The sequence below is a fragment of the Cygnus olor genome, chromosome 9, assembly GCF_009769625.2.
Source record: "Cygnus olor isolate bCygOlo1 chromosome 9, bCygOlo1.pri.v2, whole genome shotgun sequence".
Classification (NCBI taxonomy): domain Eukaryota; kingdom Metazoa; phylum Chordata; class Aves; order Anseriformes; family Anatidae; genus Cygnus; species Cygnus olor.
Window position 1 is genome coordinate 6,571,045 of NC_049177.1, and position 18,956 is coordinate 6,590,000.

Consider the following 18,956-nt stretch of genomic DNA (forward strand, 5'->3'; position numbering starts at 1 on the left):
TGTTTATTTGTGCTGAAATCTACAAAGGCGTTAAAGCAGTAAAGCTGCCTCCAAAAGCAGACCAGGAAACATTACCAAAAGTAAGGAATAGCCTGAAGGTTTGATGTTGTTTTCTGCATGGTTGCACAACAGCCAACAAATGCATGTGGAAGAGTGAATGAGGAAGAGATGATAATACTGTCAGTATACCCATGGCCAGCTGTAGTTTTCCGTCAGAATAGGATTTTAGCAGTTTGGGTGTTGACTACAGCTCTTTTTTTCTTTCTAAACCTGTTAGTATGGTTGGGCTCATTCCATAATAACCCTGTCCAAAACAGCAGTTAAAAATGATATATTTTCTTTAATCCAATATTTTGAATTTCTTAATCTGTTTAATGTGTTCATAGTGTAAATTAGAAATGTTGAATTCATTTGAAAAAGGCTAATTTGTAATGCCTCATGCAAATAACTCTTTAGCAAAAAGCCCCAGGGAGCACATGTATACTTTGTTTGCATGTCTTTATCAAATGAACCCGTAGGTTGGAAGCTTTCATGGTGCAGAACAGAAGAGGCAGGTTGCCTCTCTGCCTGGCATATGGAAATGAGATTTAAGAAATAGTTCAAACAGTGATGTCTAGATTTGCTGCTTTGAAATGGAAATTGGTTGCAAAACAAAGATGTTGCTTTTATATGGGTCTGTGATAGTCTTGCTAGTGCTGCTGCAGGAGGCAGGAATGAAATGTGAGGCATTAAAATAACAAAACTTCCAGCCCCTTATTTTTTCCTTTCAGCCTACTTGTACGTAGTCCGTGTTCAAAGTGTAGTTAAGTCTGTCAAAAACTTCTCAAATAAACATGAAGTCTGTGACTCTGCTAAACAAATGTTTAAAACGTTCACAACAAATGTAGGCACAGTAGGACCCACGCACGCAGGTCTGGAGGTGGGTAGCTTAAAATCCTGCCTGATGTGTGGCTCACAAGGCTTCCATGCCTTTAAAAGCCCCGGAACGTGGTGTAAAGAGACAAATGGTTAGGGACTCTGGATCAGGCCCCACGTGGTAAACACGAGTCAAGGCAGGCAGGAAACTGAGGATACTAGAGTGGGGTTTTGAGATGATTAATGCCATGGAAATAATTGGTGTCTATATGGGAGCATATGTTAGTTAAGTGGTGCTGCTGCATATACGTGTATGTGTTTCCTTGTTCACTTCTAAATTTTTTGAACCTAGTATTGTAAAAGGTAATTTTAGGTATTTTAGTGGTGTGATGGGATGTGTGCCGCAGCCCTGCTTGAAGCAGGAGCAGCTCTGGAGTGCCCCTGATGTAAGTGCTGGTGCTGGGGACAAACTATGGGTGACTGCAGCCAACAAGACGAGTTACACAAATAGTGGTGTTAATAAAGAGCAGGACTCGAACCTGCCAGAGCATCAGTCCTCTGGCATACATAAAGTGCAAATAATGAAAAGTTTCCACCTTGGACTCATAACAGTATTTTTCAGGCATTAAAAATTTAATAACGAGAGGAGGGTGCTGGCTGTGTGTGGTCTCAGGAAATAGATTCACAAGTTTAATATTGAAAGATGTGGGTTAATTGCTGAATCATCCTCTCAAGGATCCCTTGCACTTGAATGTAGCTGAAAAGAAGCGAACGTACTTTTTGGTGCAGTATGGCATAACCATGGTATCCTTCTCTAATAGCTGAGAATTTAACATGAATTTTGCTATTCGCCCTCTACAATTTATTTAGAAGTTTATAAATAAGCAGCACTGACCAGTTAATTGTTGGAATTAGCGTGTGAGAAATGAATGCCGTTTCCCAGAGGGAATTCTCGACTGGCACTTTGAAATTTATTCCCTCTGCAGCTACCTATTTTTTTTTTCTGACGACCTGAAAGGCTGCCAGCGTCTCTGCTGATTCAGAACAAGCTGATAGTGTTCTCACTCGCTGCTGCAGAGATAGCTGTGTCTTTGGTAACTGTCCTGAATGAATTAATGCAATGTTTATGGGTTGGAGTCAGTGAAGCCAGTGTAGAATAATTTCGGGAGAGCCATAGTCTCTTTTCATGTAAAAGCAGACAAACGAAATGCCTGACCCCTGCCCGAAACAGCCGAGCAAGACTTCAGTGAATCTACGGACAACAGAAAGTGTATTTCATGTGCTTGTAATTAGGAAATTTCAGTGGGGCACGTGGCAAATGTTACTGCTGGGAAAAGTCATAACTGGATGGTGATCAAGAGCTCAGTGGTGTGTTTTCCAGTAACCCGTGCATCAGCTGGAGCTGCGGGCACCGTGTTACTGTGGCCTTTGCGTTTCGCTTGGCTGCTGACAGCCAGTAGTCCTGTATCGATGCCCAGTTCTATTCTGGAAACAGCTTCGACATGCATGACAATATGCAAAAAGTTATTTCAAACAATTATATGAAATTTGAGACATTCCATTCTTATTTTTCTGGACTGAGATGACTGTTTTACACTGCTGTGGTCTACTTGTTTTAAAAACCCATGTATGAGTTACAGTCAGAAGCACAGCAAAACTTGTGTGGTTTTGTTTCGTGGTGGTTTAATTCAGGAGGTAATCCTGCTCTCCTTAATGTCAGCAGGATGTGGAGCAAGTGCCGCAGACGTGTTTCAAAGCTGCTTTCATTAATTACTCCACCAGCTCTGGGCCTGGCATTTCTTCTTCCTTGGGAACACATTGCCCTTTTGCTTAATGTTTCCAACCCCTGGACCTGTTAGGTTCAGCTGATGTGTTGTAGGTCGCCGTGTTGGAGTACCGGGGGCCGGGGATATACTCTAGCTCCCCGGTGTGTTGCTGTAGCTGTGGATAGCCATCATCCTTCCGAAATCCCAGGAAATGCATTGAGAAACTTAGAATCGTATCACCTGTAAATGTGCAAATTTATCTTTTTTCAATTTATATCAATCCCTTAGAGTTAATGTAAATTTCACATATGGATTTACAGGATATTTTTTGAAACATATTTCTTTCTGCTTTTTTCTTCTTTATTAAAAACCAGGTTAGCACTGTAACACTTATATTGATACCTGTTCGTTTGCATTTAATTGTTGTGGGTTTTGAAATTTATGACTAGACAGCCTGTTTTAAACTGTTTGGTATTTAATTTGTGATGTCAGTGTGCAATCATGTATACAACACAGTTGGTATATATTTATATTGGATTTGGATCTTTCAGTGTTGCAAAATGATGTTTGCTTCAACAGTAGAGCTGTGCCCTACAAAATGTGTTTGTATAGTTACATGATACGGAGTGATAGACTTCCTGCAAAATTTGCATCTTGCTTTTTTCTATTCAAATGTATCACATCAGATTTATCAATGTAGTCTGATAAAAATTCAGGATACCTTTGTGGCAAGTTTGGAGAAACAAAGGCAGCAAAATGCAACAGGTGAAGAAGCAGGTGCAGTCTGTGCAGACAAGGCGTGTTGGTTTGTGGAGAGCGATGTTCTTTGTGACTAGCCTCCATCCAGTGTAGTTGCAATCTAAGGTGGTGGAAGCCCACTGCTGTATGGTTGCTTTTTTATCTTAAAATCCTGGGAATAAGAGAGTGAGCAGCAGGAATCCAGTCCAGGTCACACTTGTGGATGAACGGTCCTCAGCAAGATGGGCTCAGAGAATAAATCTGTGGCGTTTTTTTTCGAGTTAGCACCTGTTGCTGTTCATGGAAGCGATAATCCTGGAGCAGCTGCTGCTTAGGACCAGCGGTATCAGCTCTCCGGGCCCTGCTGTTAGTGCCACGTGTTTAAGACCCGGTGTGTGGACTCGCTGATCTGCTTCCCATGATAAACACAAGTGGCACTTGCGCTGGGTGGACTGACAAATGGAAAGGTACAGAAGGCTCCTTGTTGCGGCTCAGCAGAAGTTCCTGGGCTCACTTCAAGAGGCAACATCAGCCGTCAGCAAGTGGCACCTGCCCTCAGCCCATGCGGGGTTTTCCTGGGCTGGGCTCTGCCTGCTTCTGCCTTTCCCTTCCGACCTTTCCAGAGGACCACAAATATGTGTTTTGGAGTGAATAAACGTATATATTTCTTTCTTGAGTTTGATTATTAAAATGTCACAGAATGGAAAATGGCCAACATGCAAAAGGCTGCCGGTCTCTGCTGCCAGTTTGCCTGGGTTTCTCAGGAGCCATAACTTTGCCACCTGCGGGAAGCTGTACTTACGGGATGCTACCTTTAAAGCCACAGATGACATGAGGGGGAGTCTGTGTTTTGCTTTGCTTTGTTTTGTTGTGAATGGTGCTTTCTGTGTTTTTTTGTTTTGTTTTGTTTTTTTGGGGGGGTTATTTTTTTTTTTAAATGTGGATATCACTTTAATATATGAGAAATTGCGTTCTTTATCTACATTTATCACAGTGTTTCTTGGAAGTTGGGAGGGAGAAAAGAGGAGAACAAGTGTGGACTGTTACATGATGATGAGCTGTAGCATACAACCATCTCTTCAGATGAACAAGCATCTACCCATGCCTCTTTTTTTCTGTTTAAAATACAAAAGGCAATTTTTTTAATTCTTTTTGTTTCTGGCTTTTGGGGGGAGGGGAGGACGGACGACACTAAGATATTGTTTGTGAAGCTCAAGCAAGCATGGAAAATCCCCTGGCAGGTGCTTGTATTGGACTGCTGGGCAGTGCCTGCAGAGCACTTAGCTGTGGGGCCAGGCACTGAACATTGCCAACCCTAATAAGTTGATAAATCCTGATAGCCCAGTGGAAGGTGGGTCAACTTTCTGAGTTTGTAAAGACATTGAATATGTTTATGGCATAAAATGTAATTACAGTATTTTCAGGGATTTAATACCAGTTGTATGAGTTTTCTTATTATGCCTCATTTATTTGTTGGGTTTTATTTGGAAACTGTCAAAAGAAATCTTGCTAGGTTGTGCAGCACGGCAAATTGGTTTTTCAGAGCACAATTTAAAATTGATGCATGTCTAAATTCCCTGCATTGCTTTGAAAATGGGATTATCTGCAGTCTGTTCAGTGATTTGGTGTGTCAGGCAACCAAGTTGTTACCAAGTGTCAGGCACCTTAAATAAAAATGGATAAATGCTATTTAGATAGATAAGGAATACATAGCAGCAACAGAAGTAAACACACTTCACCCGTGTTGTCAACTGTCATTTTCTCCTGGTTATGTTTCTTGCAACAAGTTTGACTTGCAGATGTTGTAGGGCTTGGAGGAGGATTGTGTGTTGGTGATGTTGGTTGTCGAGGCGCTTTGCATGCAGCAGAGCTGCCAGCTCGCTGGTGCTGAATCACCATTTCCTGTACCTGGAGAGGAGCTGGGACATTTTTTGGAATTGATGAAAAAACCGCGCAGGGTAAAGTGCCAGAAGCACTCCGGTACTGTTGTTGCTGAAGCAGCCGAGTGCGATTCTCTTTCTTTCTCGGCTTCCCTTTGTGTGTCTGCGGGGTGGTCGCGCTCGGGGCATTGGCTGGGGGGGCTCTGTGGGGTCGGGCTCTCTGTGGATGCTTTCTGCACCAAGCGCTGGGGTAGTTGGTCATTACAGAAGCCAAAAGGGGAAAATTCTTATTCTTCCCTTGTTTCCTTGACTGTCACAATGTGTGTCTTGTTAAGACAGATCATGGCATGTGTGTGGATAGTGGTATGTACAATACTTATCTTTTTAGCAGTACAGGTGGTTTTCTGCCATTATTTAGCAAAAGCTAATATTTATAACCAGACTTCAGGAATGAATGTTGTGATTATTCCACATTGAACTATTTCCTTCCACACTGGAACTTCATTGAAGCCAGCTCAGATGACTCCTGTTTTTGTAAAACGTGAGCCAAAGTGTATCCCCGAGGACGTGTTGTGTCCTAACAGAGCAAAGTGCTCTACGCTTTGTAATAATCTCCACCATTAATGTTTCTTGAGATGAAGACTGTTTTCTACAGGGGTTCTTTCATCCAACATGAGTGATTACTCTGAAGCATAAGCAGGATGTATACTGTTGAAATAAATACATAATTTCTTCAGTCTAAGTTGGATGGAAATTCTTGTGTGGAAGTTGGGTGAACCTCAGTGTTCCTGTAATTCAGGATGTAACATATTTGTCAGTTTTTCAGGATGAAGCATACATCACAGTACCATCAGTCCTAAACAGTGATTGAAAAAACAAACTTTGGAATGTGCATAGATGAATAATCATAGGCAATGCTCAGATTATATCAGGAAAAAATAAGATTCATAGTTCAGAAAGTGGAGTACTTCTGGTCAGAACCAATAGGAAAGACTCTGTTGTTTCAGTGTATGGAAAAAGATCTAGCATCATCTTCGTCTTGAGACTTCCAAAAGAAATGGTTGTCTGTGAAAGCCCTTTTGAAGAGTTGGCAATGTTGTAGGAGGAAGGAGAAACCTAATGTCCATTCTTATGTTACCAACATTTATTTATTTATTTTTTTAATAGGAATAAGGGGGTAAACCATTTCCAGTGTCTGTGTTGCTGTTGAAATTTTATTCAAGATTTCTAAATGCTCATGGTGGTAATACACAGACAAATGTACGAGACTTTCAAAAAACATCTTTGAACAGAAATTCAGTCTCTTGGGAGTGATCTGAGCATCTCACCCTGTGAGATGTGCCCAGCACACCCTGCCTTCAGTGTGGCCTTGACAGAGAGGACTTTTCTTGTTGGACAGGTAAGGGGGTGGATGCACCTCCCGAGCCTGAGAAACAATAGAAAGATGAGGCCACTTTTCATACAGCTGTTTTGCAGGCATCCTGGGTCTGTGTTTGCAGAGGATAAGCCTTTTTCAGTGTCTACTGTCAGGAAATTCAGTGGCGTTCTGCTGACTTCAGTAGCAACAGATCGAGCCCTGCCGTGTTCCTAACAGCTGTGGCACCCATTTCTGCCTCGCTTCTCAGTCTGGCAGCATCTGTTGAGCATCTGTGCATGTTGGGATGGAGCCACAACAATGAGGCTTTTGTTGCAGTGAGTATTTTGGAAGAGGAGGATGCTGTGTGAAAGTTAGCTTTGGGTAATAGGTCATTACTGTTAGCATGCTTCCCATCATCCTTTGGTTGATGCTGTTGATGCAGCGATATATTGCTTGGTGAAGAAAATGTGAGCAATTTTTTCAAAATTGAAATTAAACGGTTTCCTGGAGCTGTTTGTGTTATTGAGTTCTCCTCTATGAGTTGGAGAAATACAGGTGATGCAGTGAAATTCTGCCTTTGATCTTTGGTAGCTTATGATTCAAATAATGGTTTTTGCATTCAGTTAGCTAACTTAGTCTGCTCCTGCAGCCAGGTTTGGAGACACTTGCTGATTAAATTATTTAGTAGTAATAGGTCTGAAGCACTCACATGAATTTACAAGAATAATAAGTCAAATGCTATTCCAGCTGGGAAATAATATGTGGAACTGATGATTTATAGTAACATGAGCTATTACAGCTTTCACAGAACTGGAGGAGGGGAGGTAGTCTGGAAATACAAACTCTCCATGTCAGGGTTATTGCCTGTTGTTGTTAATGTTTATATACTGGTGGTATTACCATATCCCGTAACTGTGCTGTGCAGTCAGATTCATTCCTTCTGCTTAGCCAGAAGAGCGTAGCATCTGTAGGTATCAGAAGGCAAGACACAAAAGAAATCCATTAGAAGCCTCTGTGTGTTTGCTGCCAGCCTGTTGTTGATTGAAATCCATTAGAAGCCTCTGTGTGTTTGCTGCCAGCCTGTTGTTGATTGCAGACAGGGTCCAAAGCTGTGACGGTACCTGCTTTTTTGTTTTGTTAGGTGGGCAATTTATCTATTTATTTCCCCCAGATCTTACAGTGGAAGGCGTGTACACTATAAGGCATGCAAATATGCAGTGATGGAGATCGGGGACCTCTGCATGCATGTCAAAACTTACTCTATATGAATTCAGCTGCTAAGCAATCAGTAAAATTTCTCCATCTAAATATGATTAACAAAGTTGGAAAAGACAAAGAAGTAGTGTTTTTATGATGAAGGTTGAGCAAATTCTACCAGAAGTTGAGAAGGTATGATGAGTGATAACACTGCATAATGCATTTATTCACAATTTCCTGAATGTTAACAGATGTTTTGTTTTGTTTTGTTTTTAAAAAAGGGAGTGACTGGGCAGCCAGTGTGAGGACTATTTTGCTTGATCTTGGGGTTGCACCCTGCCATCACATGAGACCCTGGGGAGGAAAGGATTGATGGTTCCTTCCTAGAAAGCAGCTCTGTGTGCTTGGCCAAGGGGGATTTTCGGAAGGATTTTTCTAGAGAGAGACAAGGCCAGAAGCGAGCCTGAGCGCAGCAGGACTTGAATGGCTGTCGGGAGGAGCAGGAAGCTGACACATGGCCAAGGGTCTGCGTCCCTGAAGGGATGGAAGAAATAGCTTCTCCATGGATGTGCCGGATTTAATTTGTCTTGACCCAGAGAATGGCTGAGTTGATTAGCTCAAAGCAAGCCAGAAGGAAAGGACGTGCGCTGCCAGGCCATGGCAGGAGGGAAAGAAGCTTCTTTACAGGCCTTTTAACTTAAGTCCTGGGCAGTGCCTCACCCTCATAGTAAAGAATTTCTTCTTTTTATCTACTCTAAACCTACCCTCTTTTTAGTTTAAAGCCATTACCCCTTGTCTTATCACTACTTTCCCTGACACAGAGTCCTTCCCCAGCTCTCCTTCAGCCTCCTTTACGCACTGGCAGACCGCTGTAAGATCTTCCCGGAGCCTTCTCTCCTTCAGGCCGAACCACCCCAACTCCCTCAGCATGTCTCCATAGCAGAGGTGCCCCAGCCCTCTGATCATCCTCCTAGCCTCCTGTGGACCTGCTCCAACGGGTCCATGTCCTCCTTATGCTGGGGGCCTAAGAGCTGAACGCAGGCCTCCAGGTGGGGCCCCACGAGAGCAGAGCAGAGGGGAGAATCCCCTCCCCGCCCTGCTGGCTGCGCTGCTGTTGGTGCAGCCCAGGGTACTGGTGGCTTTCTGGGCCACAAGCACACGTTGCTGGCTCGTGTCGAGCTTCTCATCCACCAGCACCCCCAGGTCCTTCTCCTCAGGGCTGCTCTCCTCCCATTCTGTGCCCAGCCTGTGTTTGTGCTTGGGTTTGCCCTGACCCAGGGCCTTGTTGACCCCCATGAGGTTTGCACAGGCCTCAGGCCTGCCCAGGTCCCTCTGAGTGGCATCCCTTCCCTTCAGCGGGTCGGCCCCACCACACAGCTTGGTGTCATTTTACTAATGAGCTGGATTCCTTTATTTATTATTATCTTGTTCCAGTTTGTTGTGATGAAATGAAGCTTTGAGATTTTCTGTGGTATTTTGGGGGTGCCTGCTTTAGGGAAAAGGTTCAGGAAGATTTTTCCCAGCATACTTGCTGAGTTACACATCCTCTTCTGGGGATGACAGCCCCTATTTGAATAAACTGACCAAGGGTTTTGCCCATTTGGTTTTGCAATTAATGTTTCTAACAAAGCAAGTATTTCTGGGTTTTGTCTGAAAAATGCCTGGATGAAATTCTAATACTGTTAAGCTCCATGGGAGTTAACTTGGGACCACGAATTGTCCTCTTATTTGGTCATTTGTTTGTTTTTATAAAACTTTTCTTTTTCACATGCTGACTATTTTACTGTGTTCTCACACAGCCCAGGATTTTGGGTAGTGCAAATGCTTTTTTTTTTTTCTTTTCCCTGTGATAAATTGAAGAACATTCCAGTATTTTTTTTCTAAACAGTAGTGTAAAATAAACTTTCCATGTGAGCTAGTCCTGTATATTGCCACTCCGTTTAAAATCCACTCCTTTAATACTGCATTGGTTTGCACTAGAACAGGTGTCCAAGAGAAGAAAAATTAATCAGATTTCAGCAGGAAGATATGAGAGCCACTAAGTTTTACCCTGAGGTAAAGATGACAGCAGTGGTTGATTTTACCTTCTTCTTTGTCTCCATTATCTACTCTCTAGGACCGTGCTAACACATTATTTATCATGTGATAGCAGTATCACTTGTTGCAGCAAGGTTGATGGAGCATGCTTACCAGCGGGAGGGTTGCTGGGAGGAATCCCACGCTGTCCCTTTCGAAGCAATTGGCACTGTACTTCCAGAAAAAAAAAATAAAAAAATATATATATATAAAATAAAAAAGGTCTTAAAAGTATTTCACAATAAGCAACAAACAAAATTTAGGAATGACTAGTGTTCACACTTCTGTTTTTATGACAGCAGTGATTTTGGGAGAGAAAGCTGCTAATGAGGAACCAGTTACTATTTTCAGTCCTCCAAAAATAGATAAATTTTTCAAACTTTTTCAAAATATTTGGGTATTAGGTATTACTCAGATAATATTCTTTCCTAACTGATCCTTAATCTCCAAGTATTAAGGAACAAGTAATTTTTTAAAAACTAGAATCCAATTGGGAAAATAATGGTTTTGTAAGTACCACCCACATCAGCAGCTTTTTGTTTCATATTTAAACCCAGTTGGTTTCATACATTGAGTAATACATGAGAGATAAAGGATTTACTCCAGATTATGAGAGATCCGCAGAACAGGCGTGTGTATGTAACAAATTGGTTGGCTTCAGCTGGGTTATGGTTGAGTATTGCAGAAGAAACTGCAAGTATGGTGTTTGACTGAGGTCACACTCGCTAATGAGTTTGAAAGCTCAAAGTAGAGCTTTGTCATCGGATTTAGCATTTGTGTCCTCCAGAGAGGAGGGTAGGGATTTGTGAAGGCAAAGTAGGCTGCACAGGGAAATGGGAAGGAGATCTGAAAGGTCTGTGGTGGTGCCGTAGTGAGGCAGTAATTCACCCGTCTGGCCGCCAGCAAAGAGAGGATTTGGGGGGAAAACTCTTGGCTGAAATGATGTATAGCAGCTGTTAAGTGCAGCTTTTCTGAACGTGTACAGAATAATAGAAACATTTTACTTGAGAACTCTTTACTTTTCTATCTTGGTTAAACTTCTACTCCAGCAGGTCTGCGTGGAACCACCAAGGGCATCAATGGCTTCCCCTGGCCTGCCGCCATGCAGTGCGGGCACTTGCACTACCTGCAGCAGTGTCAGTTCAGTAAAGGAAAGGCTTCAGTGAGGGAAAGGCCAGATAGATTGCTTGTGAACAGTGAAACTGCAAATTTCAGTGGTTTTGCCATGAGGTTCTGGAGGCTAAAACCATGACCCAGCCTGGGATGCAGCATGCCAGGGTGGTCGCTGGCTGCCTTATGCCTTGTTGGCTTGGAAGCACATTGCGGGGTGGCTCGTGGGACTGGAGCTGTTGAAACAGGCAGTGCCCTGCCAGCCTTCGCAGGAAGGAGGAGGGAGCTGTTGCTTGTAGAATAACAAACAAGCAGAGGCTTGGGCAGTCTCAAGGAGGTTTAGGTATTTTCCTCATCTGTCTGAAAGGAATTGTGCTCATAGTTTGGGGTTTTTAAGGAATGAGAGAAATCAGTCAGAATGTAGTTGCAGAGCACAATAAATACTACTGTTGACAAACAAACCAAGCAAGGGCTGAGAGCAGTTTTTCCCCTGCAACTATGTTATGCAAACCCTCTCAGAAAGCAGGGAGGGTCCTTTTGTGGTGGACTGTTGTAGGGGCAAGGAAGGTTCGGGGCTGTAGGATCACGCCTAGTGGAGGGCAGGAGGGGACAGCAGTGCCAGCATGCAGTAGGCACTGGGAGGGAGAACCACATCCTTTGCAATGCTCTTTCCATTGCGGAGTACAGATCAGTGCTGTATCCTGTATTTCTGACGCTGAGTTTTTCTGTCAGGTACCCACCATGGGGACAGACCAGCAGCTGTTCGGGTACAGAAGGGCATGGCTGAACTGGGGAGGAAGGGTGAGCTTGTACCCTGCCGAAGGCTATATAGACAAGGATATTCAGAAAGTGGAGGAGGGGCATGCATAACCAAAGCAGAAAATGGGTGAAGGAGGAAAGAATCAATAGTTTGTTAGATTGGTAGAGTGGAAGAAGGAGAAAAAGGATCAATAGTTCATCAGATCTGAAGACTCAGCTTGTGAGATGTGGTTGTTTAACACACAGGCATTTTACTGGAGTCATTGTTCATGTTCCGTATTTTAACTAGCGCATGTCATGTAACAGCTGATACCAGTATACATAAAAGAATAAGGGAAAAGTAGAAATTGAGGGTAGAAAGCTTGCAAATCCTATTTTAGGGGAAGGCTACCCCTTAAAGAGATCCTGTTTTCAAACATGAAATAATTTGTAGAGATTCTCCTTCCCTCCTTCGCCACTGGTGTCTTCCCCATGAATAGCATTGCTCAAAATTGTGAAGTTTTCAATTAGGATTTTAGTGAATGTGAGTTTTGTCTGCAAGATTTGGCTTTGTGGTTTTAATAGTTTACAACCCAGGTGAAAAGTAAATACTGTATTATAACAGACAGATTTCAGACCTGGGTGTGAAAGTTTCTACAAAATGAGCTCACTTACTTAACACGTGTGGGCTAGAAGTAGTGCAGTCATGCAGTTTCCGTGATTATGCTGTAGAGAAATAATAGCTAGTAGAAATAAATACACTATAAGGGTGTATTTTTAGAAAGAAGGTTGCAAACATGCAGTATTAGTTTGACCTAGCACTTCTTGGTAGACGTAAATAGTTCAATTGAAAGGGTCTACTTTTAATACAAAGTAGCTACTTTCTATATTTTTATTAATTTAAAAGGTCATGTATTAGCCAACATTAAACGGTAAAGGTTTCATTAGGGTCCATGAAAGTATGCAATATAGCATCTATAGCCATCTGATAGTAACACAATAATTCTTCCATTCAGGAATATCAGTTGGCTTAAGTATTTCTCAGTGTTCCCCTGCGCTTAGGGGAGAACAGCCCAGTACTGTGTGTTAGCAGCAGCAGGAGCTCCCACGGTGTCTGCAAGAACTGTAAGCCACCCCTTTGCCTACATGGGGCTCTGTGAGAAATGCAGCCGTTAACCTATCAGCTGCTTTCAGATAAAATAGTGAAGCCTTTTTAATGGCTACAAATGGTGAGAGCTTCAGGTGGGGAGTTCCCCGTAGCACTATAAGCTGATGAGTGTACTTCTGTCCTCCATGCATGAATACTGCATGACCTTGCTAGCTTCAGCAAGATACCAGTTAATTCTTCTGACCTGCAAGGGTTTTTTTTCCCTCTTATTATTACTTATCTGCCATCCTGTTTGAAGGGAAAGAGTTAACCACAAGTCTACAAATGCTGGTGAATATAGGAGACAGTTACATTGTATAGGTAAAGCTGGTGAATATAGGAGACAATTACATTATATAGGTAAAGCAGATCCACTTTTGAAATTCTTCTGCAAATTTGTCTTCCTAGACTTACTAAAAGTCTTTCTTGTGCCATGGACATTGTTGGTGTACTAATATTCCTAATATTCAGATAATTTTGTCTTTAGAGCTACTGTGTGCCTCTCACACCCCCTGTATTCCCTGTCTCAGGAAGAGAGTTGCCATTTACAGTGCTTTTTCTTTTCGTGTCTTTCCATGCCTCTTCTGAGGCTAAAGAAAAAAAAAATTGCAAGTCGTATGTTTGATATCATTCCTGAGTGGGTCCAAAGATGGTGTTGAAACACTGATGTACCCTTCCTTGGATGGCAAAGGAACAGAGGCTTGCATTTCTGTCCTGTTTTTCCTGATTGAATATCATTTTGAATGTTTTAATTAAAGCTTAAATCTGTTCTTCTCCACTTTATCCTGCACAGCTGTGGAGAGATTTTTGGCATGCGCTGTTAATTTTAGCAAGATATTCTCTTGACTTTGAGTAGGCAAGGCAAAATTCGAGAATGGCAGCGATTGACAGTGCACCTGCTTAAACAGACTGCTCTTTATAATCTGTAATTCAAATGTTTGTTTTAAAAGAAAATACTTTGGTTGGCAGGCTATATCAAGTGTGTGATGATAGCTGAGTAAGCCTAAGCCTGTCTAGAAAGCAGGAGGTAGAACCGGGTCGTGACACCTTGTGCTTTTTCTCAAGGTGCTATATTCAACAATTTTTCAGCTAGTTAACTTGATTTGCTGACCCCCATAAAGAATAACTGAACCCTAACAAAATGATTTTTGATTCATCATGACAAGCTGTAGCTGGACTGGAGAATCGGGAACATTAAAATTCTTTTGTAGTATCTAGTGACATTTACGTACAGTCTTAAAATAGTTGAGAATAGGTGAGATATATTGCTATGATAACATGCTAACAGCTCAGTGCTGGATCTTAGTTTTTATTCATTATATACTATATTGCATCCATTTATCATTATTACTATTATTGGCAGGCACGAGATGGATGGCTGGCTGGCTTCTCTGCTGGTGTGGAACAGTGTAACTTTGGCTTGGTCATATTGTTGCAACAAAAACTGAGGCAATAAAACTAAGAATTCCACGCCATGTAGTCAGACTCTCTCTGTTGCGTCTAGTCTGTCTGAATAGTTCTCATGCTAATAAATTGTTCTACTTGCATTGCTACTGCCATCCCTTCTGCTGCCACGTTTCTGTTACATCGAGGATCAAATCACTCTCTTCCACTGTTTGCTCTCAAGTCGAGAGGTATTTATAGACATTGCTCATGCAGAAAGACCACGTAACATCAGGAGCACACGCTGGTTTTTAGTAAGAACACTGGATGGGATGAGTAGACATTAGGGATGCTGTATTAACAAAACTGTTCCATGTATTAGATTCTAAATATGATATTGCACGTTGGCCATAATTCAGTCGCTTTATAATATTCATCACTATTATGCTAAAAGCATGTAAATTGCAATAAATTATGGCATCAACTAATTTAATAGTTCATAGGTGGTCATTCCTTGGAAATTCCACTTTAGTAAGGCAATGTCATAGGCGAAATCAGAAAGGGATGCCTTTTATGTTATTTTGTACTGCAGGAAGAACATTGGAGACAGATATTTGGTGGTGGCAGAAGCAATAATTTAGGCTGACAAAATTATGTGTTGTTTGTTGTGCCTATGCTAATCAACATTTTTTCAAGGAAAGTGATATTGTTAGAAAAGATTAGAAATCCACAGGTGCTGCATGCTGTATGCTGTATATCTGGTTTAAATTTTTTATAGTTCTACCAATTGTTTAAAATTATTGTGCATAAATTACTTACATTTCTTGTTCTTCTCCCTGACAGTGTTCCAATGAATTTCGTAAAGACTAATTACTGTGGTCCCAGCTAGAGATGCTTTTTTACATCAGTGTTCATTCACAACTTGCTAGATGCCTGCAGCTACAAATCAGTCATTTGAGCAACCCTGGGAAGTGTTTTGTCATTTATTTTTCACATTATACATCCCATCTGGTAATAGAAGAAGCTAATAGTTATAAGCACATTATCAACTTGAAATCAAGCCATTTCTGAACCACTGTAATTACCAGTTCCTTCAGCCACTACAGTTGACTCTGAGCATGCACACGTGTGTTGTTGTGTGCCTATAGAAGACAAGGGCTTTTTCATCTTTGTTTTTTTGCTGCATAAAAGACTTCCAGACGGAGAAAAAGTCTAATAGTGGCCTTCCTACATCTGGGCAGTGCAGTGCCATTTTCTCATCCTGCCAGCTGCAGTCTTGTGTGCACTGCTGATGGTGCTGCTTGGTGGGATGTCAGCATCAGTTTGCAGTCCCAGAGAGCAGGCAAAAATGGTTTAAGTGTCCAGTTATTTAAATGGACTTTGAGCAGAAGCCAACAGCAGCATACTGCAGAAATGCAGAGCAACTCTTTTCTGTAGATGAGATAAAGCTTAGGCGGCTCAACCAGTTAATAATACGGCTCAATCAGTTAAACTTCTATACTCTGATTTGGGAGGTTATTCCATATCCATATTATCCATTTCTGATACTCATCCTAAACTGCTTTTATTTCTGAAGTTGTATGGCTTTCTAAGCAGTTGCTCTTTACACTGTTACTGCCTTTGATTATTGTCTGGCCCATCTTCTCCCCACTACTGCTTTCATTCTAACAAGTCCTGTAGTGTGAGTTCTTCTAATCTATTCTTCCAAGCTAAATCCAGTCAATCTTAAATCGGGCTTAAATGTTGAATTAGTGCATCAGAATGTTAGAAACATTAGAATTGCACTAATGCAGTCTGCTCATTTACTATATAGTGTAATTGAATGATTCTGTAATAGGAAACTGGATTAGGTATTTAATTTGCATTAAATCTGAGAAATTGAAGTGTGCTTTTTGTTAACTTTTGCTACAAACTGGAAGGAATTGAAGGTGTGATTGAGCATTTGCCTTTGACACGTGCCCCTTAATTCACTGCTGAAAGACACTTGCTGGGTCCATCCCCTTGATGCGTTCTGCTGCCCATTTTCAGAATAAGCCATCTGTTGTGTTCTGAGTATATTTCACAGTCATTTTGTTCAAATGTGCTGAAAGCTGCTGAAGGAAGAGCTTTTTTTCAGGCTCCTAAGTATGACTAAATGGAATGACTGACGTCCAGCTTCACTCCTTGAGACTGAGGAGTTCAGTCATGGAATTAGGCTGGGCGCATCCTAAGCCGGAGCTCCGATACCATTCTTGCCAAGAAGAGCCACTGTGATTCTTTCCAACTTGTCATGATAAACTAAACTGAGAAGAGAGTATTCATCATGAATAATTAATATGACAGGCATTTTTGCTACTAACTTAACACTACAAATTTTGCCAGCAATACTCAGGCTAGCTCTTGGTGTTGGCAAGTGAGTAACCTCATCTCTGGGCTTATTTGCAGCAACTGCAGACACTGAGGTGAGCCTTCGTATTTTAATCTAATCTACTTCAGAAAAATGTTCCCAAGTCCCCTTACTTTTTTCATCTTTTTTTTTTTTTTTTCTGGTTGTGATTCAAAGACAGGGATGCTGACAGAGCAATGGAGCATTGTTGGTAAATAATTCAGGACAGGGTTCCACTGTCTCTTTAAAAGGCAAAATGCGAATAGGATATTCATGAAAAGTGATTGAATATAATGAAGGTGAAGCTGTATTTTAGACTAGAGAGGCTTGCAGTGAGCCTAGCTGCGGTGGTTTGTAGCTGCTCTGCAGCGGGGTAGGCAGGGCGAGTTGCCAAATGGTGCCTGCACTCCGTTGGTACAGAGCAAGGCCATTTGGCAGCACGGTCACTGCGGTCATCGCACTTGTGGGGCAGCAGTGTGTGTCGTATGTCATCCATACGAGCAGCCTCACAGGATGAACAACCTAACTCTGCAGCTCTACCAGAGGCAATCAGATGTTACAGTTCATTTGTCCAGCTTAGATATCCTAGCATATTCCTGTGTATTCTTGAGAAATAAAGAAGCATTTGGGTCTCAATCACTCATTTTTGTCTGTAAAAGAAATAAACAAGCATGTGGTCTTAATGCATCAAGTGCCTCCCTCCCCTTTCCTCCTGAGTGGCACAGCTGGCTCCTTTTCAGAACTTCTTTCCCTGGTGCTGCTTTTTAACTGTACAAACTTTGTTTCATGTTGAAGACTCTGCAAATGCCCACTCTGTTAATACCTTCAGAGATTTTCTCACTGTGTGAAAGCTGCTGGAATGGAAGCCAGTCTGGCAGAAAGGTCACCTCCTTTTAATGACTTGCTTTTTGCTTTCCTTTCTCAGTAATAGCAATAGGAAAACCTAAAATTCTTCGGATATTGGACTTTAACGTATGTGCTTTGGAAAGGAAATGATTTTTTTTTCCAGTGAGAAAGGCAGATAATGATAATGCATTTTCAAATGTTCCTAGCAGAGGTCTGCTCTGAGCTATATATTCTGCTGTCAGTATCTGTTAGACTATATTACTGTACCACAGTATGCGTTTTCTGCAAAAATCCCCCTAAAATTGAAAATACAAGATCTTTTTTTTCTTTTTAAATGTGGCTTTGTGAAGCAAAAATTGTATTAAAGCAAAAACAAAGTGTGTGCATGAGGGGGTTGGAGGGTATAAAGACCAGTACAGCTTTCTTGTTGTCATTTCTCTGTCCTTCACTGTTGCAATTTGGCACCACAGGAGCCCTGCAGAGCCCCTGAGAGGTGGAGCAGCCTTGCTTCCTTTGGAAGCGGCAGTGACTTGCCTATACCAAACAGGTTGCCATTGCCAGAGGGAAATGACGGTTCTGTCTGGACTCGAGCGGCCTCAGGAGCATGTGATGGGCAGATCAGCCAAGGTCCTCGCAGAGCTCTGTGAGGGTGCTGTATTTAGGACACAACTCTGGACGTACTTCATATCAGTTGAGTTTATTATGGTAATACATAAATGTGGCCTTTCATCCACACAGGGATTTCCCAGCTAATCAAACCCGTATCGCAATATTTGGCCGGGGTCTACCAGATTCTGTTGTGTCATGTCCAGCACTTTCCCTTTGTTCTCAGTGTGGGCAGTAGCAGGACGAACACTGCAGTTGTATCAGCCGTGTGAGATGGATCTCTGCTGCTTTAGCAGTGAAGCCTGCATCTAAATAGGTAAAATAAAATCATTTCAATTCCTGGGCCCTCCAAGATTCTCTTACAAAGAGACATGGCAAAGACATAGCACAGCTGATGTAGAGCTCCTCTAAATTCCCGAACAGAGTCCCCTGAGGGACATGTCAAATCTAAGTGCAAAACAAGTATGCAGTTCAGAAGTGGCTGCTTGTTGCCCTGCAGTGTGATGGACACGGCCTGGCTCAGTGCGTGCGTAGTGCTTGCACGGTTACACTGACCTGAGCGATTTGATCAACATCGTGTAGGAAACGCGTCAGAGGCAGCAGCATGACCTTTGTGATTGCCATGTTTTCACATCTGCTGTACTTCAGTATTCACAAAGCCTCCAGATTCTCAAAAAGCACTGTGGTTCTTTTAATAGTGTTGAAAAAATGTTTTTTTGTTTTTTTTTTTAGCGTTTTGTAGGTACTGGCTAACCAATCCTGCTAAGTGTTTACGCTAGTTTGTTGACTTTCAACTCCAGTGTTGAATTTATTAGTTAGATGTGTAGTTTTAAGTTGATGACACTTTATTTTGTTCTCCTTACAGATGTGAGCAGTAACTTCTCAGTGCTCT

The 18,956-nt window shown here is 42.0% G+C and overlaps 1 protein-coding gene across 6 annotated transcripts in view; it reads left to right on the plus strand.

Moving 5' to 3' along the window:
• SPSB4 (splA/ryanodine receptor domain and SOCS box containing 4) overlaps window positions 1-18,956 on the plus strand; it is a 93,560-nt gene that overhangs the window by 55,294 nt on the left and 19,310 nt on the right. The window lies entirely within an intron of this gene.